Source organism: Phalacrocorax carbo, chromosome 10, assembly GCF_963921805.1.
Source record: "Phalacrocorax carbo chromosome 10, bPhaCar2.1, whole genome shotgun sequence".
Classification (NCBI taxonomy): Eukaryota; Metazoa; Chordata; class Aves; order Suliformes; family Phalacrocoracidae; genus Phalacrocorax; species Phalacrocorax carbo.
Window position 1 is genome coordinate 383,204 of NC_087522.1, and position 24,516 is coordinate 407,719.

The window sequence follows — 24,516 nt, forward strand, 5'->3', positions numbered from 1 at the left end:
CTCATGGCATTGTTCGGACACATCTGGGCGGTCGCGGGTTTCTTGGCTGTGAGCCGGGGCTCCGGGGGCCGCTGATGGAAGGAGCCGCCCCGCCCGCCCGGGCCGTTCTTTCTCGAGTCGGTGCCGTTATGCTGCCAGGAGCCTTCGTGCAGCTGCGTGACGAACTGGAATGGCAACCCCGACTGCGTGAATACTCATTTTCTTAGGGTAGTTTTAGCCTAGATCAGTCTCGTCACCTGGTTCAGTCGCGTAACTGTGTGTGCTTTTACAGATGTAAAGAAGGGGGCGATGGGGGCTTTGAGTGGGTGAAGAAAGTGGAGCGATTCCTTCCGGTGGCGTTGCTGGTGTTTTTCTGGGTTAAAGACTCTGTGAGACTAGCCCAGGTCTCCGTGAGCAGTGAATTATCACCAAAACTCAGTCTAGATACTGTCATCTGCGCCCTTGACTAGCAAGTTTACTGAATTTAGTAATTGTATGGTTGACTCAGCAGTTTGCATTGACGGGCAATGCAGAAATCCAGTCCAGTTGTCTTTCTGCTGTAGCTTACGTGCTAACCATACCGTGACAGTACAAGGAGGATAGCTGTCTCACTTCAGAAATCATTCTGTTCCGAAAGTGGGACAGCTATTAACAGGTAGATGGCTCTTGGAAGGCTGGGAGATACTCTAATCAGTGTTGATCTTAAGTATTAGCCTATCTGGGACCTTGCATGCTGCCTGAGTAACGTGAGAGGAACCGAGACACGTCAGGGATGAACGCTGCTGTGAGGCAATGTCCTTTTGGTGGTTTTAGTCTGGGCTTAAGATGTGCTGCCCATATGGAATATGCACCTCGATATTTGGACACGTTTTGCATGGCATCTTTCAGCCCCAGCTTGCTTGGGTAATGTGCCCTGAACCTGTTCTCAGTACTTAATATTTGACTGCAAAGAAGATATTATTTTACTTAAAATTCAGCAACTCTCAGGAATGTCTTAACATCACGAACCAAAACCTAAAGCAACATAACAAGAAATGAGGAGTTTGTAACTCGTGAAGAGTTTTAAGTATCACTTGTTTGGGGTTAAAATCTTCAGACTTCATGCAAAAATCTTGCATTTACAGTTAAAAGCATCACCTTTCATACTGAGGGAACGCTCATTCTTCTTTGTCCCACACTCAGTCACTAGTGCTTTTGGGGAAAAAAAGAGTTGATCTGAGTCCTCCGATTGCTGCTGCTGCTGCTTGTGACTCTCCTCTACCCCATTCCCCAGCTGTCTTGTTTGAATGACTTCCTCTTCTGTCACACTTCAGACTTGCTGCATTGGCTTATCGTGCTGGCCCATCTCTCCTCTGTCTGTCTTTCTCTTGGCACCTTAAATTCATCCTGTGACTGTGTGATTTTAGCACCTTCATCTAGAATTTTTTCCTCCTTGATTGCTAAATGTTAATATATGCTGATATGGGAGAAAGTATTTAACTGGCAAGGAAAGCTTCTTGTTAGACCTTGTGTTCAGTATTTGTAATTTGTGATGCTAGCATTGCTGGTCTTGTGCTTATGGACTGTCCAATTTTTATTGCCATTTATATTAACTTATTCCTCCTTAAGCTGATTAATACAACTCTTGCTAAATCACAGTTTTCCCAGTTTGAATATTAGGAATATTTTCACAAATCACATTTTGAAAATTTGGGTTTTCTTTCTGGTATTTTAGGTAACACCAAGTTCTGAACACGTAATCTCTCGCACAGTGGTGGGTCATTAAGGCCATGATAGGCTTTGTCAGTTTTACTGTAGGTGAAGAATCAATTGGGATTAAATTTTAGGTTTTGGGTATTCAGGGAGGTTCAGCATTCCTCTTTGAGCATACACCAGAAGACAGTTATTTCTGGTGTCGTGTTTTGGTGCGACGGTTTGAATGCTGATGTAGTAACAATAGTCTTGAAAGGGCTGAGCTGTATATCTGCTAAGCTAATAAAGATGGGTTTTCAGGTGTGTATTAAGTCTTGTGTGTTTGGCCTTTAGTCTAGGAGGAAAATCCACTAACATATCATAACATTGTACCACATCTTAGCAATTGGATTGAAATTGTCTTTATTGGAAAAAAAAATTCCAACAAATTTGCCAAAGCTGAATTGGGAAGTTTTGTTATCAGAGCAATTATCCTTGCAGTACACGCGTACTAGCTTTGAAATGTCTGTAGACTAATGCAGATATTTTCCTGTTGTGAGCTGCCTGACCAAGGAAGTGGGTGACTTCAGTGCTGGCCATTTTCATTCTGAGTCCTCAAGGCATAATTTAATTCCTGCTGCCAACAAAGATTGTTGTTGTCTATGTAACCTGCAGAAATTGATGTGAAAAAGAGTCCCATTTACCTGTGGATTATGCCACCATCACTAAAACTCATGCTGCTTTATCAGAAGTAATTTTTTTAAAGATTTTGGCAGCCAAACTGCCTAACGTTGCAGAAAGAAGCCCCTTTTAAATCATGGAGGAAAAGTTGCTACCGGGATTTTTTTCCTTGCTGCTTCCTGTGATATAGTCTGCAAAGCACTTTTTGTTCTCTTTTCTATTCTGTGTATTTTTTAAATATGCTCCATCCAGGCAGCTCACTTCCTTGTACCACTGACATTCAGAAAGAAACTACCTATTTAAAAAAACCCAAATAAACAGACACATAATTAAGAGAGATAATAAAGACTGGTAAACCATACATATTTCTCTCTTCTGTTTAGAGCCATAGATTCCGGGATCCTTGGTTACCTGATGTTACCTTGTCTGCTGCTGGTGGAAAAGTGATTAGTTACACCAAATATTAAAAAAAAATGCTCTCTATCTTACCTTTGTCTTCACTGGAAAGAGCAGGTGTTTGTCCTGTTCAGAATTTAATGATTTATTTGTATTAATAGTCTCTTTTATAACACTCTTTCCTCATTGACTAATCTGAATTAATGAAAAAAGTCCTGCAATTGTTTTTGGATTTGATTAAAATGACATCAAGAGACATGCTCAGTGATTCACCACTTGAGTCCCAGGCAGGACATTTTTACTAGGTGGATCAATTTTTAAAATGACAGAATCTGCTTGCTTGTACACATTTATTTATGATTCTTCCCCAGGCGAGTGTAGCAGGAGTCTGGTGAGTAATAACCAGCTGTTGGAATTAGCAAATAGGGAAAGCAGTTGTTTGATCTGTGGAGGAGTGTGGGAGCCAAGGCCAGAAGTAATAAAAACTAAACAGATACCCCAAGTATATAAACCTAAGTAGGAACTTGTAAATTACTTGCACTGCTGATGGGCAAAATAGTGTCAGATGAGTTGACTTTGTCTGTAGTTTTTATTAAAGATGAAAGCCTCTCCACTACCCCATCGCATACAGCCATGCCAGGGAGTTTCTGCAAAGTGAGAGAAAGCTGTTTAGTTTGATGTTGGTGCTCTGAGGGCCTCCCTGCAGGACTTTTGTCCAGCTGGTGTGCTGCTGAGGGCACGTGAAGCTCTGCCACATCAGGGTTACTGTCTCCATGCTGGTAATGACTGCTGCTTACGATTGTGGTGCTCCCCTGAGATGACAGCAATCAGTTCCCCTCCTGCCGTCTGCATCAGGAAGATGCTCCCATGGTTGACCTGGGTGGTGCGTGCTGTTACTGGCCATCGCAGCAGAGAAGTGCTGGTGAGCCTTAGCGGTGGCCCTCTCTGCCTGGGGCAGGGATGAGGGAAGGGGGAAGGCTGGTATGGTTGCTGCCCTGCCATGCATGCCTTAGGGTAAGAAGGCTGCTTCTGCTTCCAGGAGTGGGTGGCTGGTACCTTCCATGAGCATTATACTCATTTAACACCCACCTCCACCTCCCCACAAAGGAAAAATAAGGGGGGGGGGGGGGAGTGAAAATGGGAGGTAATAAGCCGTCTGGTCCTTAGATGGGTGTGTAAATTGATGATTGCCATGACAGTGTGTGTTATCATGGCTGACTCTGTTTTTGAGTTACAGGGGATGAATGGTTGTCTCTTCCTCTGCAAGAACAAAAGTCTGAGCACATAAGACTTTAAAGACTGTGGATGTCTTTCCTGGCTGCTTTTCCTGCTCCTGTGGACAGGAGATGAATGATTCTGATTAATAAACGTACAGAATTAATTGTTATCCAAGAGTTATTTTCCTTGAATAATCAAGGTCTTCCTGCTCGAGAGTGACACAGCCATGCATTTTGATTGTATCTTGGAGTCGAGTGTAATTGTACAGCAAGAGTGTAATGACGGATATGTCTTTATCAACCTGTTCCCTGCATTGTGTTTTTATCACTGCCATCTGCTCTGCCGAGAGTGGCAGCTGCCAGGTCTCACAAATAGCGCTGTCATGTACTTTCATGTAGAACAACATATTGTCATAATTTCTCTGATATTACTAGATGGAATAACTTTAAGTGAGTTAAGGTGACATTTTGCATGGCACTTTGGAATGCATTTCATTGCAGTGTGTGTAGGACACACAGTGTTCTTTCGGGAGCAGGCTATAACAGCACACCCAGTTCTACTTTCAGAAATCACTGGAAAACGCTTATTTTTCCAAAAATATTATGTAACATCCATCTGGGACATATGTGTCAGTGCTGAGATGCAACTGAAACATAGTCAGTATTAGCATTGCTTACATATGTAGCCTTAGTTACCTTTGCTGGATGGAAATTATGTAAGTTAGACTATTTTTAAAATTTAGTTATTTCTTTTTTTTTGCTTATATCAACTTGAATCTCCTTCATATTTGCAAACATGTTCAGACAGCTCCTTCAACATTAAAAGAAACAAAAAATCTTTACAACAAATCTTTAAAAAAATCTTTATAGCAGTTGGTATTCTTCCTGTTGTGTCAGCTGGACCCTAGGTAGGAGATTTAATTTTAAACTAGGCCAGATTCCACTAGGTGTCCAGCCTAAGACGATCCTTTGGGCTCTCTTGAGTTGTTTTGAGAGAGAGGGGTCCATCCCAGCCTGAGATGGGATACTTAGGGTAGGCAAGCAAGTGGAATAAATTGCTCTCTGGGGATGCCTGTTTCTGTCCTCAGGCTGCAGAAGGAAGCTAAAGGACTAGCTTAGATGACCTTCTTGCCTTTTCGGCAGACAAGTGTAGGTGAGGTGAACCACATACTGAACGTATGCCAACATGTCCTCTTGTTCCGAGTGCCTGCCAAAATCTTGCTTGTGCACCAAGTCTAGGAAGATATTTGGTGTAATCCGCCTTCATGGAGATGCCTCTCCTTGAAGGAAATGAGGCGCATCCTCTTTTATATATCCAGCTCATTCTTTTGGGTGTGTACTTGGAGCAGGTGTACAGGTAGTCCCAGTGATTTCTAGAGCAAGTGGCTGGCTGGAAATACTTAGAAGGAAAACGGATTTGGGATTTTTCTTCTTGCTAATGAGCATGATGAGAAACAGCCTTTCTGATATGGCAAAAAACCCTTCTGTGATAAAGAAGGTGGAATATTTATTCTTGATTCTTGTGTCATTTTCAAGTGCAGTAGGATGTAAAATGCTGGACTGCTGATCAGCAATATAAAGGATGGAGGCAAAGCGACAGCTTGCTTGCTAGCGGCCTGTTGGGAATGGTGTGTTGGGTGGAAAGCTTTTCTGACAGAAGCGTGGAAGAAAGCCGTGGCATGGCTCCTTTACTTTTCTCTGCGTCATCCGAATGGATGTGTAGCTTTGGCACTCCATTGCTAGCCGAGCAGAGGCCATTTGAGTTGTGCATGGTGTTCTCCCAGTGGCGACCAGAAGATCGGGCCAGAGAAAAGTCTCTTGGCATTTCAATGAAGTCGTACACTCTAGAGATGTTAAGTCAAGCCTGTCGTGCCAGTAGTACATTTCAAGACCTGATAAAGGCTCCTGGCACTGTGCTGATCTTGAGGACACACCAGATCACCTCTTTATCCTAAGGGTAGGGAAGTGGCATTTTCATTCACCACACTTTATATATATCTACGTACTTCAAGAGGAAGCATATATATATATATATGTATATATTTAAACTTTTTTTCCTCCTCCCAAGATTTACAAATCTCATTTAAAACTTCTGTTTGATTTATCTCCCCTGAATAGGGCTGTAAATGCTGCATGAATTTGTTTTTGTGCTCTGTTTTAAGTGTATTTAGAAGTATACACAGTTATTTGTGTTCATACATCACATTCTTATTAATGAGCACACTATAATTGTTGGTTGTATTGACTTTTGTTTCTGTGGTTGTTTTTAAAAGGTATTTTAAAGGCTTTGCTGTAGTTTGCATGTGCTTCAGAAATTAAATTTAGTCTGTGATTTTATTACCCTTTTTATTTAATTTATCTTAACTGTTGCTTTCATGCTGTGAACCAGCTGTTGACTTTGAAAAAACATTGTTCAATTTGAAAGGAGCATTTTAAAGCTTAATGTAATGGCTGTAAGTAATCACTACAGCAATTATATTCTCTGGTGTTGTGTGTCACTATAATAATATTGGAGGTTGTGAGAAAATGCTGGAGAGAAACACGTCAAGCTCAGACTTCTCCGTTTTGCCCATGATGCCCAGCATCTCTCTGTTTCCTATGTAGCTCAGCGTCACTGCTTGAATTGTGGCAGAAAAAAAGAAGCTCCCCTCTGCTGTGGCTCTGTGTGCCCAGCAGGAATTGGGGGCTGCTTCTGAGCATTGCTCTCTGTCATTCTTCTCACACTGGACAGTTTTTGTCTTTTCCCATACGGGCAGGTTGTAGATGGATGCTTGCTGCAGTGGCAGAAGCCGTGGCTGCTCTGCTGCCTCCTCCTGACTAGTTCCAAGATGTCACACTTGATATAGAGTGGCATTTTGGTTTTGACTCTTCTTGAGCAGCTGTGTACCCACCTTGTACGGTGCTGGTGGTAGCAAAGCTCCTTACAGAGCATTCGGAGAGGCTGGGCGTCCTGCACAGTCAGGTCATGCTCCTGTTGTGCTCCGGATATGAGCAGCTACTTGCCGTGGTGAGGAGAATTAATAGAAAGTTAAGGTTGTGCTTTTATCCACATTCTGTGAATGAAAATCCTCTGTTTATCTGTGAGCAACTCTAGTTCAAGCAGGCTGGAGCTCTTGGGGAAGAGAACTTTCTGGGTCACTGCAGTGAGGATAAGAGAAGCAGCATGCACTCTGGATCCCTTCATGTTATAACAAACCATGAAAATGCTGTGCAGCTTCCTCTGCCCTGGAAATTCTCTCCATAATGATTTTACAATGAATGTGATATGCATTATTGTGGGAGTGGGTTAAGTTTCACGAGTCACCCAGCTACACTTTACACACATCTTGTGTGTGGAAACTGCGGGCTATGATGGTGCTCTAAAAAAGGAGTCCACCAGATTGCACAACTGTGCAGCCCCTTCTCTGTTTTTGCCAGTGTGTGTTGCACGGGAGGTTCAAACCACGTACCAAGCTAAACCATCAGTTCCCGTTAACAGCTTTATGAAGCAATAATGCAGCTGGGGAAGACCCAGTAGGAAGCTCAGATTCAGCAATACACTAAGCCTTCCCCAAGTTTACTTCATAGCAAGATCCTTCAGAATAAGGATCTAATGACAGCAAGATCTGAGCCAATGCAGTGTAGTGACAATGACAGGAAGGGCAAACGTGCAGGGAGCTAGAGGCATTGAGAGCTTGGGACAAACGGGAGACCAGGCTAACTGCTAAGGCAGAACTGCTGGTGTTTGGTTGCTGTTGTTTGAAAGGAAGGATAGATGATGCATTTGGGAGTGTGTTTTGTGATGGCACTTGTAATGGATGGTAGTCATGGTGACACAATCAGGATGATCCTCTCCTAAGAGGTAGTCCTGCTTTGGCATGGTAACACTCAGCTAGAATGACCGGTACTTTACCTTAAAAGAAAAAAGCAAGACTAACATGAGAGTGAAAGCATACCCACGTGTATCTGTGTGTGCAGTATGCAGCTGTATGATATCTCCAGCAAAATGAACTTTGATGTAGTTTCCCATTTCTCCACCTGTGTATAGTGCACAGGAAATCAAAAGCACTTACACCGATCGAAGTGTGCTTCAGAGATCAGGTGTATCCCTTCCAGACCACTGTGGTAGAAGCTGGCTGCTGCCCATGGATTTGGCACAACGGGACAGAGACAGAGTCCTCGTTGTGACAAAGGCAATATGGCATGTGAATTACGTTATATACTTATATGTATGTATAAATTAGACGTTCAAAGAAGGTAACTGCTGGGATGGAGGCAGACATGGAACAGCATGTTCTGGAAAGTTAAAAGCTTAGCCAGCATCCCAAGGTATTTTTTAATGTAGCAGGATGAAATTCCTTTGGGTGCAGCAAATGAGATACATAAAGTGTAATGCCCTGTGAAATCACAAAGAGCCACTTTCAACAGATGGAAAAAACAACTTTAATACAAAACCAAAAATTGATAGACTCTGCCTTAGATAATCCAAATATCGGGTTACACTTTAACAGTATCCATTACTGTCTATGAAGTATATTTCAGTTGTTAAATGCAGTTGCTGGTTTGTCACTATATAGAATTTAAAGTGATTAATCCTATATTCTTCTGTCGTCTTCACTCTAAGAAATTAAACAAAGTCTGTGACAAATGGCTCCCAAGTTACACATGCTCTTTCGGCCCGCTGCCTGCTGCATCCGTGCCGCTATTCTGAGTGTGGAACTGAACCCCTTGTTCTGAGGCTGGTTGTAGCAGTCCCTGTGACAGGGCGTGTTAAGAGCTGTGAGTGGACACAGATGAACAGCCCATTGCCAATGGCAGAGCTGCGGACCGGCAACCAAGAGCCGGGGAGCTTTCCTGTGCCCATGGAGAAGGAGCACCATCATGCAAATGGGATGAGAGTGCTCACCTTCTCCACATTGCACCACCTCTGACCTTTCTGATGTACACCTCTGCAGTGGGGACACCTCTCCCAGCTGCCCTGTCTGCTCAGTGCAGCTTCAGGCAGGATTTCATGGGAATGTTTGGTTGAATATTCCCAGGGTATGTCAGCACTACCACTTGGGAAAACTCCCTGTGCACCAGTCATCGTAACCGAATCAGGGAAAACCTGGGGACAGCATGGGGTGCAGGAGGAATCGGTGCCTTGTTCTTTTAGGAATGCATGAAGTCAGTAGCACGTGAGTAAATGTGACACACTGAAGAGACCTAGGACTCCTGTGGAGAAAGGCATGTCTCTCAAATCTCTTGGAGTTCTGTGGAGGAGGGAGCAAACATGGGGCAGAAGAACTAGATTTATATATTCCACTTGGATTTCCAAAAAGAATTCAGCAAGGTCTCTTGTGAAGGACTTCTAAATAAAGCAAGCAGCTAGGGGATGAGAGGACAGGTCCCCAGATGGACACATAACTTAAAAAGTGTATAGGAGTAAAATGGCCAGTTTTCACGGTGAAGGGAGGTCACCCAAGGAACCCTGTGGGGATCCGTGCTTCAGCTGATCAACATACACACAGTCTGGAGAAAAAGATGAATGATGACTATTTTTTCTGGGAATTCTCAGCTATTCAAGGTAGTAAAAATAGGGAGTTCACTACAGAGCGCTGTGGAAACTCTTCTGTGTAGTGAGTGAGTGACCTGATGTAACTCAGTGTACAGAAATAGAAAGTGATGAGCTGAAGGAAGAGCAATCCTAATGTTGTGTATACAGTGATGAGTACAGAGGTGATTGTTAAGTCATGAATGAGACCTGGGGTTGTAATAATTACTTACAGGGAAATGCTGGCGTAGAACTCAGACATAAGAATGAGTAAACTGTTAGAAGTTTTTGGAGAAGGAACAAAGCAGGTAACAGGATTATGTCCTTGCATAAATTCCTGGTGTTGCACACCTTGAATACGCTATGCAGCGCTGTTCCCCCATTTCAGAAAGCAAAAAATTGAACTAAAAATGTTAGACAAGAGAGACGAAGATGATCAGAGATCCGGAATGGCTTCTTTATGAGGAGAGCCTTGCCTTGGGAAAGAGACAATTAAATGGAATATATGTGTATAGAATCACATGGGATAGGGAGGATGAGAAAGGTATGATTGTTCACTGCCTCTGATCATGAAGGAGCTGAGGGTGGAAGGAAGGACATGACAATACATATGTGAAACTGAAAGAAAAAAAGAAGGGGACATACTTATTCACACTGTGTGTGCTGGAGCTGTGGAACTCGTTGTGCCCAGGTGTTGTAGGTGGTAAAAGTTTCAAAAAGTGAAAGCATAAAATTGTGGAAGAAAAATCCATCTGTGAATATTAAATACCAAAGAGCCACCCCACTCTGACTGGGAGAGTTTCCAAACTGTATGCACATCACCAGATGTTGCGGATGTGCTGCTATGCGCTTTTCCTAATTCTTATATTCTTCTCTAGACATTCTTCTCCTGTCTGCTGCCAAAAGCAGGATCTTGGGCTGAAGGGACTTTAGGTTTGAACTCGTGGCCACTTTTACATGTCTATATTATCCTAATTTTGACACATTTTAGGTAAGAAATTACGTACGATGTAGGTTTACACCTAGAGCCAAATTTTTTTTACTGTTGTTTTATTTACCTCTAAAATTTGCCTCTGGCTCATCAGAGATAACTGCAACCTTAGGCTGCGATGTGTTTGGTTCTTGCAGTGAAAGTTGTATTGCCAGCAGTGGAACCCAGATCTAAAGACAGAAGAGAAGTGCCTGTTGTGTGGATGTCAGCTTCCACTGGAGATGGGCGAACCCCTGATCTGGTGGTGTTTTGCTGATTGATTGGGGTGGAGGAAGAAAGAGGACAAAGAGGTTCAGTCAGCATCTAGGATCCATTCTTGGTTCTCTGCGAGGCAGTCAGTGAGGCCCTGGGAATGTTTATGGAGGCTTCTGCACAGTGGGTGGTGATCTGAGTGTGTGCACTTTTTGGTGAGCATTCTTAATGCTTGTGCAAGGGGATAGCAGCCTGCTAGTACTGAGGAACCCAGATGATCAGGAGGTTGTGGCCTTTCTAGATGGAAATTTTGAACAGGTTAAAGCAGACACTGACTCCAGTCTCCACCATTCCCATTCTTCTGTACACATTCTTGCTCACCATGTAGCACAGGTGTCATGGGGGTAAGTACAGGGCTTCCTCTCACGCCATGGCTGTGTTGCTGTCAGGATGGAGCCAGCTCCCCAGCTTTTCTTCTGCAGGAGTCTTCCCGTTTACACGCCTGAAAAATAATTCCTGTGAATTTCATTAATCACAGTTTACATGGTAATAACCCTTGGAATATTTTTTATGGGTAAATAATGTGCATCCCCTGCTGGGAGGGGTTTCCAACATTCAGTTATTGCATAATCTACTTCCCATTAAATGATCAGAGAGTGAGACCAAAGGAAACTAACATCAGCGGGAATAATTAGCAGCTCATTTGTGCCTGGGGTGTTGATGTACCTTCTTAATGCTTGTTCAGAAGCCCCTGCAGTTAAGAATGGTGCAGTTTTTTGGTGCTGCCAAGCAAGTGCCACAGCAGGAGTGTCCGGTTGGCGGTGTGGTGCTGAGCGTGGGGACCTGGCTAGTTCTCTGTACAAGGAGCCTTATTCCCAGAGAAGTTCCATGTGAATGAGGCTGCTCAGCCCCTGGTACCTGACTGAGTCCAGTCCCTTTCCTCACTGCATGTCTAGCTGCGAGCTGTATTGCGAGGGTCCTGGGAATGCCTGGCTGCAAGATTTTGTTCAGTCCCTCTTCTCCTATCAATCAGGCAGGCTCAAAGCAGCTCCAGACAGTCACAAGTATATCACTTTCTTGTGAGACAGTGAGAAGGGGACTGTGATTGTCACCCAATACTTTTGACAGAAGAGGAGGTGAAATAGGCTTGCCTAGGGCTGCACAGTATGTGTGCAACAGAGTGGAGTCAGTCTGGAGTTCATGGGTCTGTTGCTGGGAGTTACTAGCCCCATGCTCCACTGCAGCCAGGCAAGCCCTTCGGCTGAACGGTGGTCCAGGAGCCCTCCCGTCAGCGCAGGCCTGGCTGAATGCCGCTGGAAAGGTGACATGCCAGCCTGGCTAGCAGCCACGTACATACGGACACAACATGCCCAGGGAGAGCTGCTCTGAAGTGAGGTGATGTCTGGCCGGGAAGTGCTTGCTCAGGAACACACTCCAGTCCCTGCACTGTGATTATCCTAAGCACCAGTGTATTTTTCCCAATTTACGTTTCTTTTTCCTCCCTTGTCTTTGCTATTTTTGCTTTTATTTAATGTTGTATTCTCTGTTGTAATTACTTCTTTAATCTGTAATGTTGCTGCCTGCCCAACTCCCCCAGCTCCTGGCCGCCTTCAGGACCAGCGCTGTAAACAAGTCATGGTGTCTCTCAACAGCAAGGTTCCTGCTGAAATAGCTCCCTAAATAAATAAAAGGCAAATTGGATATTGGAAAAGAACTTTAAATAACATCTGAATTCCTAGGGAACTATATCTTACGTCTCGGTTAGGGACAAATGGGTTCAACGTAAGTAATAATCCTCTGGAATGAAAAAATAAAGAAACACTGTTCACTGGCCTCTGTGGACTGGAATGAGAATAGACTTTGGTGATAAATAAAAGCAAAATGCAAAGATGTCCCTGGGTGGCAGATGGGAGCAAAAGATTTAAACATCATTGGACTATAAACACACGATCTCTGAAATGTGCTGTAGTTTGCCTTCAGATAGCTTTTTTGGATATGGTAGGTCTAGCTTTTTCCTCCTGTGTAATGGGAAGAAGCTGAAAGCCCTTTACCGAGACAGCATTACTGGCAGGCCTTTGCAGCACGTGCTAGACCATGACCCCCCTCAATGGAGTTGCACCTTTCAAACACAGCCTCATTGTGCTGAATTCTAGCTCTCAATGAAACGTAACTCTCTCAAGGACTTTCTGGTCTTTCCCCATACTGATGTAATGCTAAAATCCTCCCTGTTCCCACTTCATGTGATCTATTAATGTTTGCATTTTGGTTGCTGTATCCTTGTTGTTTGATACTCGCCCCTTGTCCACACCTACTTCGGGAGTTTATGACAGGACAAGCCCCAGAAAAGTGTGCGCATCTGCTCCTGGCAATCTTCCTCTCCCATGCGTGACATGCCCATCCTTTTTGTTCTGGGGCAACATATTCCTGTCACTGGGTGGACCAACTGCTTTGTCACGGGAAGCTTTGCTTCCTGAGCTATAAAGTCCTCTGTCGAAGTAGAATGCTGCCAGTGTTTCCAGACTCTGACTGTGATTTAGCAGCTGAGCTCACTGTGCTGTGGGTGTGATGGTATGTGCCGTCAGGGAATCCCGTGTGTGTTGTATCCACTGCATCAGAATGTGAAGCAGGGAGTATGAGTTCTGCTACCCTTCGTCTCCTTCTGTCTATTGACTCCCCCAGTTACTGGCAATGGGTATAGCTACTGCCACTACTGCCCTACTCTTCATCTTCCTTTGCATGTCCTGGGTACATCATCTTCCTGAAGAAAAGCTGATTGTTGCTCCTATAAGCCTGAGCTGAAGATGAATGTGTTTAGTGCTATAGAAAAAGCCAGTCCTTTTGAGAAGCACTTTATCTTTGCTAAAATGAAGTTCTTGGTGTGCCTGTTATGAAAACCAGTCCAAATTATTACCTGCCCAGCAGGGTTGTGCTGCACCCTGGTAATGATAATAGCTCCTGAAGAGGGCAGCATGGGTTAGCTGATGCTCCTTCATGTGGAATTATACTTTATATTCCAGACATGTCTAAGGCATAGCTAGTGAAATGTAAAAGAGCATTGAAGGAATTGGTAGTAAAACTCTTGGCTCTGTGATAAGATGCCTGGGCTGAGCAGACAGAGTTATCCCCATTCCTGTTACTACAGGAGAATATGCCTCTCACTAGCAGTCATGCTACCTGCCACAGGCTGCTATGAAATGCCTGGTGCCTGTGGGACCTGCTGGCAGGCTGGTCCGGCTCTGCTGTCCAGGGGACAGTGCAGGCACAGAGAGCACATGTAGGAAACCCCAGCTGCTCCTACATATTGGATGGATTTTGAGACTCCACAGTTGTGGACACGTTGTTGTTAATTGTTGAGCACTGATGTTGTACTCAGCTTTGTGGAATGTACGCGAAATAACAAAGTGAAAACACAAATCCCCTACACCAAGGAGCTTGTGCAATGGCAGGATATGAAGTACTTTTCCACTAAGAGGAAGACGCTGGGAGACCTAATGGAAGGGATCAGCTTAGTTAATGAATCCTGGGACTTCAGTGCCTGACTGTTTCACAGGTGATGAATGAACAGCTTTTCTCCTCGAAGCAGAAACTAGGATGGTCTTAAGCACACAACAAGCCTGGAAAATCACATGGAAGTACTTGTGACATCCACATTAATACCAGATGAAGTAATCGAGATTAATGTTCGTGGGAGTAATACCAGTGGGTATCACAATGATTAGACTATTACAATAATGAGTTTTCCAGGGAGGATGATGGCAGGTGATTTATATACTGTACAGGTATTTCTTCTGTGTATCGAGATGATAAGTGACACTGGCACTTCGCTGCAAGAAGCTGGGACTTTTCCTTATTCCTTATTTCCTTATTTTCCTTTTCCTGAAGTTGCCCAGAATGTGGCTCTCTTCTAACTAGTTGGTTGGCCCAAAAGATCCTGGACAGGAAGGGAGGGAGGGAGGGAGGGCTGAGCAGAGGAAAATGATGCTGGTGTTTCATTCCTTAACTGCTTGGAGAGAGCTGTTGTGAACCTAGCCCTGCGACATTTCCTGGCCCCGCTGGGAAGAATGAGGAGGACTCTGTCTGGAGATGTGAGGCAGGGACAGTTTTACAAGCACCAAAAGTACTCATAGGCAGTAAAGTGATGAAGGTCTAACTGCTGATTTATCACCAAGCTCTACCTTTCTGCTCTACAGGCATCAGCTGCTGTTTTCTGTTCTGGTATTCAGAGGAAATATATCCAGTGGAATATAAACCTCAGTGGTAAAGGCAGTTTCACATGGCATATATGTGCACGGTGTTTGGCCACAGAAGGCCATGATCTAACTGTGCTATGAGTCACTGTCATGCAATAGTGATTGAGCAGAAAAAATGAGGAACCTCAGGTAGTAAGAAAAGGTCGTTGCAGTTTTCCATGTACGGCATTTCATCCTTTGCCATTGTTTCTGTGTCTTCGCTCAGCACTGACTAATTGTTGCAGTTGAGGATACACAGTCACTTCTCCATAGTCTTTCCACCATCTCTGTAGGCTGGCACGAGATAAGGAGTTATGGTATCCTTGTGCAAAGCCTATTCTGCCAACATGTCAAATTGTTTGGATGAAATTTCTTCTTCCCTGGAACTGAAATCAGAGGGCAGGGAAGCTACGCAGTAGATTGTTGAGGATGTGAAAATGATGCAGTATTTGAAGCTCTCATGGTAGATACTGAAGCTCTTTTATTGATTTGTTGACAGAGTGACCAGGGCAGCAACAGCTGACATTCTTTTTTTCTCCTCTCTCCTCTCGAGTTGAGGCATACCCAGATCCTTTCTGGAGTCCCATTTTGGACTTTAGAAGCTATGTGGGTATCTGCGTGCCATCTGCAGCCTCGGTAGTTAAATACACAACTTTCTACATTTGATGCCCACTATGGGGAAGGTAACACAATATCACCAATATTCTCAGTTTTATAATCAATTTTAAAAAGTAAGTTAAACATTTGAATAATAATAATGATTTTCAGTGTAAGCCTGAAAAACTGAAAATAAGTTCAGAGCATTTTCAACATTGAATTTTCATTATGAGTATTTCAGCTGCTTCCATCACAGTGAGGATTGTTCATTTGTTCCTACTGCTCTGTGCTTTGCACACTAAGATCTGGGCAGCTAGTAAGTGGGAGAGTGCCATAGATGCTGAGCAAGCCGTGTTCGTTCTGATTCCTGCAGCAGGTTAAGGTTGAATAGTGAGTTAAAAAGCCAAGGCTGACACTGCTGCCTAAAAATTATGTGTAGTATGTTTAAGCTGTACTTGTTTTGGGGCAGAACGAGATCCGAGGCAGCATCGTTCAGGTGATAAAGTCCTGTGTGTCCTGTTGGTTTCACATTAAGAAATGACTTTGGGACAAGTTTCCAGATGAAAACAGTCAAAAAATTCCTGGGATTTTCCCATCAGTTTTTGTGATTCCTAAGCAGAGACAGCATCTTCTGCTACAGGAAAGAGCTCTGTGCTCTGCAGCGGGTTAATAGGCTCTTTTTTCTCTGGAAATGCTGTAAATCCTTTCCTGTCACCATAATCCTCAACCCTCAAGTGACAATGTGAGCTTGTTCGAGCCCTGCCCAGAAGAGAGGCTGAGGTTGTAATCTGGCAGAGAGACAGTGTCCTGAGCTAGAGCTGCTTGCCTACTCGCCCCTCCATCCGGGAACTGATACATGCACGAGGACTGAGCATGAGGTGATGGGACAGGTACGACCTCGTGATGGTTGTGCTTCTTACTTCAGTGAATTCAAAGCAATCTACATGAACTGTTGGTTTGGAAGTGTTAGTTTGGAAATGTTTGTAACCCTAGGCACGTACACCTACGGTTAATGTGTTATCAGTGTTATACCAGAGAACTTTATAACGTGCCGCTTAGATACACAAACATATTTTTATGAAAAGTGCTCCCCATTGGTACTTCTGTTTTATTCTACAATTAAAACTTGGTAATATACATTAAAGCAAGCCTGTGCTGTGCTACGTTGCCACTTGAATGCTTAAATACCCCAGAGGTTCTTTTGCAGATTTGCTCAGGTGACCATGTCATCTTTATATGCAGCTCTGAGGCTCTCCTGGCCAGGTCCAGAATGGGAGGGAACGCAGACCAGACTTGATTACTAATTACCTGCATTCTGAACTTACTCTATCTGATGCTTGAATTCATCTGTTTTAAAAATTGTGATTAGAATTTGCAGATATCTCACTGATATGCAAATGCCAGGCTGGGAAGTAGCCTCACGCCCAAGGAGAGCTTCTGTGAGGTGGTTGTTCCCAGCAGAAGCAGGCCTCCTGTGACCACAGTGCGTTCTGAATATGTGACACTCGGTCTTGGCAGGCCTGGGGCTTGATACTGCCTTTTCGGAGAGATCTGTCTTTGCTTAACCTCCTTCCTAGTGCCTTCTGATCTGTGTTGCTGTATTGCAAAATGAATTGCCTGATTCAGTTCTAGATTAACTTGGTCTCTCCTTCACGATGTAGATTTACTAAGGATCTCTGCTGGGGAAATCAAATGGAGTGCTCTGGCGGGTGATAAAGACATCTGGGAATTTTTTGTGTCATCCTGCTGAAGCATGCTAGTTCTCTTGTCACCAGCTAAAGATCAAGATGCTGCATTCAGCTCATTTGTTTTGGAAGTAAAATAGGAATACCTGAACATTGCCAAGGCCTTTTTGTGGTGCTGGGCTAGCTCCACAGTGAGCAACCCCACAGACAAGAACGGAGTTGGTATGATTTACACCAGCTGTGAATCTAGTTCCCTGCACTCACTTTTTTTGTGCTCAGCACACTGGTAAGATGAGCGGTTGAGCTTTTGCTAGACAGTATGTCAAACTTGCTAATTTTGCTCAGTCTTGGATCAAAAGAGCAGCAGTACTGCCTAGAATCTGGAAATGGACAGTTCAATAATTTTGCCACTAGAACCCCATTAAGTAGAAAGGGAATTAAGTGATCTGTAAAGCAAGCTCCTGTTATGTCTGCCTTCTGTGCTGCTAGTTTGTCAGGCATGGACATTAGACAGCATTCATACAGGAATAAGTTATGCTCGCCTGCCCCTGGTTTGTGCCCCTGGGGTGAAATGACACTCCAGCACAGCTGGACTAACCGTGACACTCACAGTTTTTCTAGTTCAGCAGATTAAAGAAGAGTAAAGGAAGGGCATGTACAGTGATCATCTTAAAAGCAGCTGAGAAGGAGGTGATGGATACTGGGAGCACCAGGGTGTCCACTGGGGTCTCCACGAGCTCTGCCTTTGGAGGCCAACAAAGGAATTTCTGCCTGCCAGGGAAGAGGTTTGCCTCGGTCAGGACCTGCAGAGTTCTGGTTCCACTTCCCTATGTGAATTCACATTTTCTTCCAGGTAGTTAACTACATCCAGTGTCTTTGGGAGCGATTTTTGTAGCCTGTTTGTGTAGCAGAGCTCAGCTCCTGAATTACTGGCAGCTGCCTAAGTCACCGGCGCCAAGGGAGGAGAGGTTCTGCAGCCAGCAGAGCGGGTCAGGACCACGTGGGCAGGGCAACTACACGCTCCTCCTAAGAGGCAGAGGTAGTAAAGGCCGTGGCTCTGATCATAATGGCTGAGTAAGGCCGGGAGGCAAGATGAGGTCATCCAGCCAGTGAATGGTGAATGTCTTTGCTATATGTAATTGGCTTGTGGCTCCAAAGTGCCTCTTCTCTTCCATAAGCGCTGATGCTCTCATCTGCCCTCGACTCCTGATCCTTGCATCTTGCCCTTGCTGGCCTTCTGCTTTTGTTCTCTTTTTCAGCTAATCACTCTCTGTCTTCTGCCTCTTGATCCTGCTATGTAAAACACTGGCTGTACGTAATAAAATCAATGACATTTCTACTCAGATATGACATGTCAGACCAACCAGTGGAGCCTGAGCGAGGCAAAGGCAGCCTATAATTAACACCTCTTATGGAAGTGCAGCAAGGTTGTCTCACTGCAGAGGCACAAGGGCACGCCCTGTCCAGACAGGCTCTCTCCCTGGCACTTGGCTTGGCTTGCAGGGGCCAGAGTTTTGTTGCTGCACATCTTTCTTCGTAAGGAGATGCAGGGTAACAACTTCAGCTTGGTGTCAGCTGGCTGTTCTAAGGCAAACTACGGGGCAGGCGGCTTCCAGGTGTCCTCGGGAAGAGGTTGAGCGTAGCAGCTTAAGCCATCCACTTTTCAGAGTCAAACTAATCTTGTCCTATATGCTCCAAGCAGATTCTTCCCAGAGTGTTCAGACCCATGCAACCTTTTCAGCTGAAGACCTTGTCTATTTTCTGTCTGTTGTTATTTTCTAATAAGTTTTTCTGTAGATACAACATTATGCTAAGATAATTAAAGCAAATATTGGTTCTCGATACACAAATGAGTCTTTGCACGCAATAATTCTGATACAGAAGCTTTGAGATTTTATTAACCGTTAACATTAATGTGCAATCAAACATAACTTTTTTCCTACTAGTTAGATGTTCAGAGTTGTTAAATTTGGCTTTCCAGAGACGGTTGCCAGTATCATAATTGAACAGTTAACTAAATATATTAACGCAGTTTGCTTTGGTGTAATTAGAGACCTATGAAGTACATTTTAGCAAGTTGAAGGTGTTAGTACAGGCCCACACATTTGCACATTTTCAGCGTTGTAACGTTACCTAGGGGGCTGGCGTGGGGAAACCAGGGCCAACCCTTCCGGTATTCTTAGAACAAACCAAGGAATCACACCTGTTTTGCAGGGGTTGGTGGTGCAAGTTGTGCTTTAACTGCAAATAAAGTACTGAATGACTTAACCTGTGCAGGTTCCAACCACTTTGTAATCCATGTTGGAGAACTGTTGATTGGTTTAGAAGATGAACCCACCCGTGGGCCAAACTCATGGCTGGTGCAGTCCCTGCGTGCTCCCAGAGCGCAGAGCTGGCTGAAGCTGTGCCTGGCCGTGGCAGTGATGCAGAGCCAGTTTTGCATTGGAAGTAATTAGGCAGCAAGCTGCACGGCTGCCTTACGTGTTCCCCCAGCAGGGACTCACCTTCCCCAGTCTGGAGTAGTGCCACGTAACCCATGCTGTTTTCCTGCAGCCGGTTAAATGTGTTTGCTTTACATTGCATTTCCTCGGCAAGAACAGAAGAGCTCTAGATACATTTTAACGATAAACATAGGTTCAGGCTACTGCAGCAAATAAGACCACAGGAACTGTGAGCATTGTTAGTCTTCCTTATCTTGTAATTCAGTGGAAACTTGAAAAAAGTGTTAGTGTTAATTATAGGGCTGGGTCTGACTGCACAGTCAGCGCTCTGTGGAACCTCAGACATGGCACATCCACTCTGTGGGATGCAAAGGCTGATTAATTTGTGGGCCAGCTAGTTAGCTGGTTGGCCCTGACTGGTTGTTACCATCTCAGGGGTAAGAAATACTCCCAGACTTGTGAGCAGACCAGCACCAGTATGGTGAGATTGTGTCGGAGAGACAGAGGATAACAGGGCATAGGCTGAAGAGGTGACTGCAATTCTGCTTTTCAGACTCGGCCTGCTAAAGCTGGCCAACTTTTACATGAGGTGCTTTTACATGAGCAGCAGCTCTCCCTGAGATACCAGGCTGAGAAATGTGGTGTGGTTCAGCAGCGTCTGCCTGGAAGAGCTGGAGGTCCTCTCCAGAAGATGTTGCAGCACAGCCAGGGGCTCTAGGCTATGCACAGGAGTCTGGCAGGGGAGGCTCTCTGGTTTTTCCTCTTCAGATGTGTCACAGTAACTGCTTCCCAAAGTGTAGTTTTATCTTCGTCTCCATGAAGAACATCCACTCCTGTCACAGCTTGCACGGAAGAGCAAACCAGCCCCAGGGGATCAGTGGGAGATTGGCCACGCAGCCACAACTGCACCATAGGTGCCCAGGCTGCCAGTGTACCCTGCCCATGCCTGCTGGAGTAGCGGTACATGTCTCTCTGCGGGCCATAGTTCTGCCCAGTCTAATCAAGATACTCGAGAAGGTGTCCATTAAAGCGTCTCTTTCTCAGTGACTTCCACAATGTGAATCTGTCAGACTGTTCTTTGCCTAGAGATGTTCATGCTCGGAAACACAGGTTTCCATGCTGTGTGGTGCTGGCCTGACAAACTGTCGTGAACTCCTCTGCTACTGGTGCATCACGGTATTTTGGGACTCCAACTTTCTCTCTCTTCCTCCTACACCAGAAAGATTCTCCAGGGTCTCTTTCCTCTGTTGTCATCCAGTGGCTGCTTCTTTCTCTCCACGGGTCCCCAGGTCATCACAGGCTGCTGCCATTGACCATTTTGGCTTTCGTTGTTGTAAAGATGGTCCCCCAAAAGCTGAAGAAGCAGACGAAGAGTAAGAAGAGTTTCCAAGAGAACAGAAGTGAACTTTTTGATGAAATTAATGAGAAACCTTGACTCCACTACAGCATATCAAAGGCAGGTCAAGGCATCTTTTAAACTTTACAAACATGACATTTGTTCCTCCAAGGCTAAAGCCACACCCAAAATTTATGCACAAGTTGTAAACCGCTCTGGGGATTTCCACTTTCTCCCCATGCCCATGTTGCTGTGCATCTGTGCAGGACAGGCAGTTCTGGTTAAATGTTCATGGGTGAAAGCAGCTAGACCAAGAGAGATGCTGTTTGACTCACACTGCTTTGCATCCCTCATGAGAAACCCTCATGACAATGCCCCAGTTACAATCTCTCCAGCCCCAGGTTTCATGACAGGGTAGTGGAGAGCTCTGGGGAACTTCCAGCTGTTCTGCTTAGCTGGGTCTGAAAACCATGGTTTGGATGAATACCAGGCTCTTGAATGCCAGTGACACACTGCACAGGTGAAATTACTCAGAGCCCTAGGTGCAGGTGTTGCCTGAAACATGCCATATGGCTGAGCTCAGGGTCAAGCATCAAGAGCAGATTGTCAGAAGGTGGCATCTGGAGATCCAAGGGCTCAATTTCCTAGGGCTGTTCTCTGTGCACAGAGACCAGAGCACACATTGCATCGCCTTCCTGCTCTCTGAGCCTTTGCATTCATCATAGTGCCTCACTGAAGGTTATAGGATGTCATCTTACACTGTTTCAGAGGTGTACCCTTTACCAACAGGAAATTTCCAGCCTTAGTGTTGACTGGTTGCTCTTCTGTTAGCTGTAGGCTTACAAAGAGATGTTCGTATTTTAAATATGGTGCAATGACATCAATAGTAATAATTATTGCATGCATCAAAGCTTTGGAGATTAGCCACGGATCATGCATCTAAATGGCAAATAGTTATAATAGCTCCATACGTGGAACATCAAAGTCTGAGGAGAAGTTGCTCTGTTATAAAAAATACATCAGAATGATCATTCCACTCCAAGCGAAGTGCAGAACTGTAGACGTGCATGGAACAAATGCAACACATTTCATACTCATTTGGGTGTTTCAAGTATGGGAAAAATTGATTCCACAGCTCCAATTACCAGTCCACATCAAGGGAAGACTGTATTGAAATTATGAGATTTCACACAATATTAGGCTTAAGTTGACTCCTCCTTGTGAAAATGTATTTATAATTAGGGGCTAGGAAAGCAAGAAGCGGTATTTGGGGTTTTAATTTTTTATATCCTCCCTGGCAGCGAGAGAAGTGGCCAAGATTGAATAAAATTCTTAAAACCATGATGTTTCAAGTATCCTTTTGCTGAATTGAAATGGATTTCTCATAGATTAAAGGAACTGCATTGTTGTTTTCTTCATTGTTGTCTTTCTTCTCTCTACTGAGCCTGGGGACAGCTGCTGGAATAAGAAAATGCAAAACAGTCACTAGAACGATGGAACCTCTGAACTCAGCAACTGAAATTCCCGATTACAGATGTGCTGCTGTTTCTCCTCCCTCATCACAGCTGTTTAGCTTGATCACTCCCCCAGCCCCGGTGGGACAAACAGGGTGAAGGATGCGGTGCCATGCATGCCCCAACAGCCAAATGAAAGGCCCAGCCAAGGCTGCGCCTCAGCTATGAGTCTGGAGGAAATCAGAGCCCCTCATTAAAGTTTCAGAAAAACCTAACTGGTATGAGGACAGCATTCAAAAAAGTATTTGGGGAAAACAAATATTGTTTTAACTCTATTAATAATTGATGTGTTGCCAGCAGAGATCCTCATAGCATTAAGGGAATTGAAAATTAAAGGCACAAAGACACTACTTTAAGAAAACATCTTGATAAATAATTAATAATAGGTCTGCTGGAATCTGAAGAGTGTAGGTTTTAGCTTGTCTTGTCAAACCTATGCTTTCTAATACCACACTTTCTTCCAGAATGAGAGCATGGTCGTTTTCATTTTCTACCGACAAAAGCTCTAGTTGTTCACGCTGCTCATCTGGAATCACTTACTGGTTTCTCTGTCAGTTGCTTGTGCTGTGCCCCTAGGATCCTAAGTAACACATACCCAAGGATCATGGCTTTCTTAAATCAAGCAGGAAAAGAGATTGGTGATTATTTAGAAAACAGAAGAGAACATGTCTGTTTCAGGGAAACTACTGCTAGTCAGGGTCAAACTGGATGAGAAGAAGAAACCCTGGCACTGCCTGTTTAGCAATACGATGTATAAATAGCTGGGAGAGATGTCCTGGGATGTGTAACACCCAGGCAGACTACTGCTTTAATTTGCATGACTCTAGAGAGATGCATTTTCAATGATGAGGCCAATCTTGGGGACTACACTGAGTAATTCAGCAGCTGGTACTTCGCCTGTACATTCTATCTGGTGGGGATCTTATGGACAAGAAAAGAGCAACCCAGCATTCCACAGAATACAAGCCCATCAGTATGACTAAAGAAAGGCTGGTCGTAGAATGTGCTAAAGGAAGTAAACATGGAATTTCTGCATTTGCCTCCAAAGCAGCTCTCTACCACCTCTGTGAGCAGAGCCTTTGAGAAGCAGTGTTCGGAGTCATGGCTAAAGAGTTCCTGATATGGACAGACACCGTAGTTTCAAAGCAGAATACTGAGTACTGTGTTAACTAACAGAGCTTCTGCAACCTCTGAAAACCTGTGTGTTGCTAAAGGGCGTTGTTGCTAAAGAGCTTCTTTAAAATCCCAATTTATTCTGGTCCACTCCTATCTTTTAGGTTGTTATGATGAACCAGCAGCTAGTAAGCCAGGCATAATCGCTGGCAAGCATTCGAGTTTAAGAAACTGCACAAGAGCATCCACAGAACTGTATTTATCATTTCATTCCTTTAAATAAAGCAAAAGTGAATGCTGCTTCTTTATTACAAATGTCTCAGTGCTTTACATGCAAAAGGTTTGTTGAGATTGGTGGAATTCATAAACACCCTTTATTTACTAGAACAAAGTTAATAATTAAGCAGAAGAGAGAATATCTATGAATGCTGTTATGAAAATAATTCTTGCCCTAGTTCCAAGCAAAAAGCTCATGTAAATTAGTGATTGAGAACATAAGGGAGATACACTAGAACTATAAAGGGGGGGTTCATATTTTCCATTCTGGATAAAGTAAATACAGTGGTCAGCCATTGGTGAGTGCAAAATTATCCAGATTGCAGCTGAATGTGTTCTGTCTCAGGTAGATGCCCCGGTACATGGACCGTGCTCGTTGCACCTGTCCCATGCTGAGCGAGAGCATTCCTGTGACCACCGGCAGCAAAGTCAGGCCCTTGTTGAAACTGGAATATAAAGCACGTGGGCTGGCACCCAATGGGAAGGTCGGGCCAGACGTGCCAGAGAAAGGGTTGTGAAAAATCACCTCTTGCCCACAGTCCAAAGAATCGGATTCGTTTGAAGGAGAACCCTTTGGTTTCAGTGCCATTATTTCCTCTTGACTGCACTGCTGTTCCCCTCTCCAGTAGGGCTCCCCCAGCCCCCGGTGGGGCTCAGCTGGGAAAACAGGCAGCGCAATGGTTAGA

The 24,516-nt window shown here is 44.4% G+C and overlaps 1 long non-coding RNA gene across 4 annotated transcripts in view; it reads left to right on the top strand.

The window, feature by feature from the left end:
- LOC135315126 (uncharacterized) overlaps positions 1–24,516 on the top strand; it is a 107,631-nt gene that overhangs the window by 614 nt on the left and 82,501 nt on the right. The gene's annotated exons all lie outside the window — the stretch shown is intronic.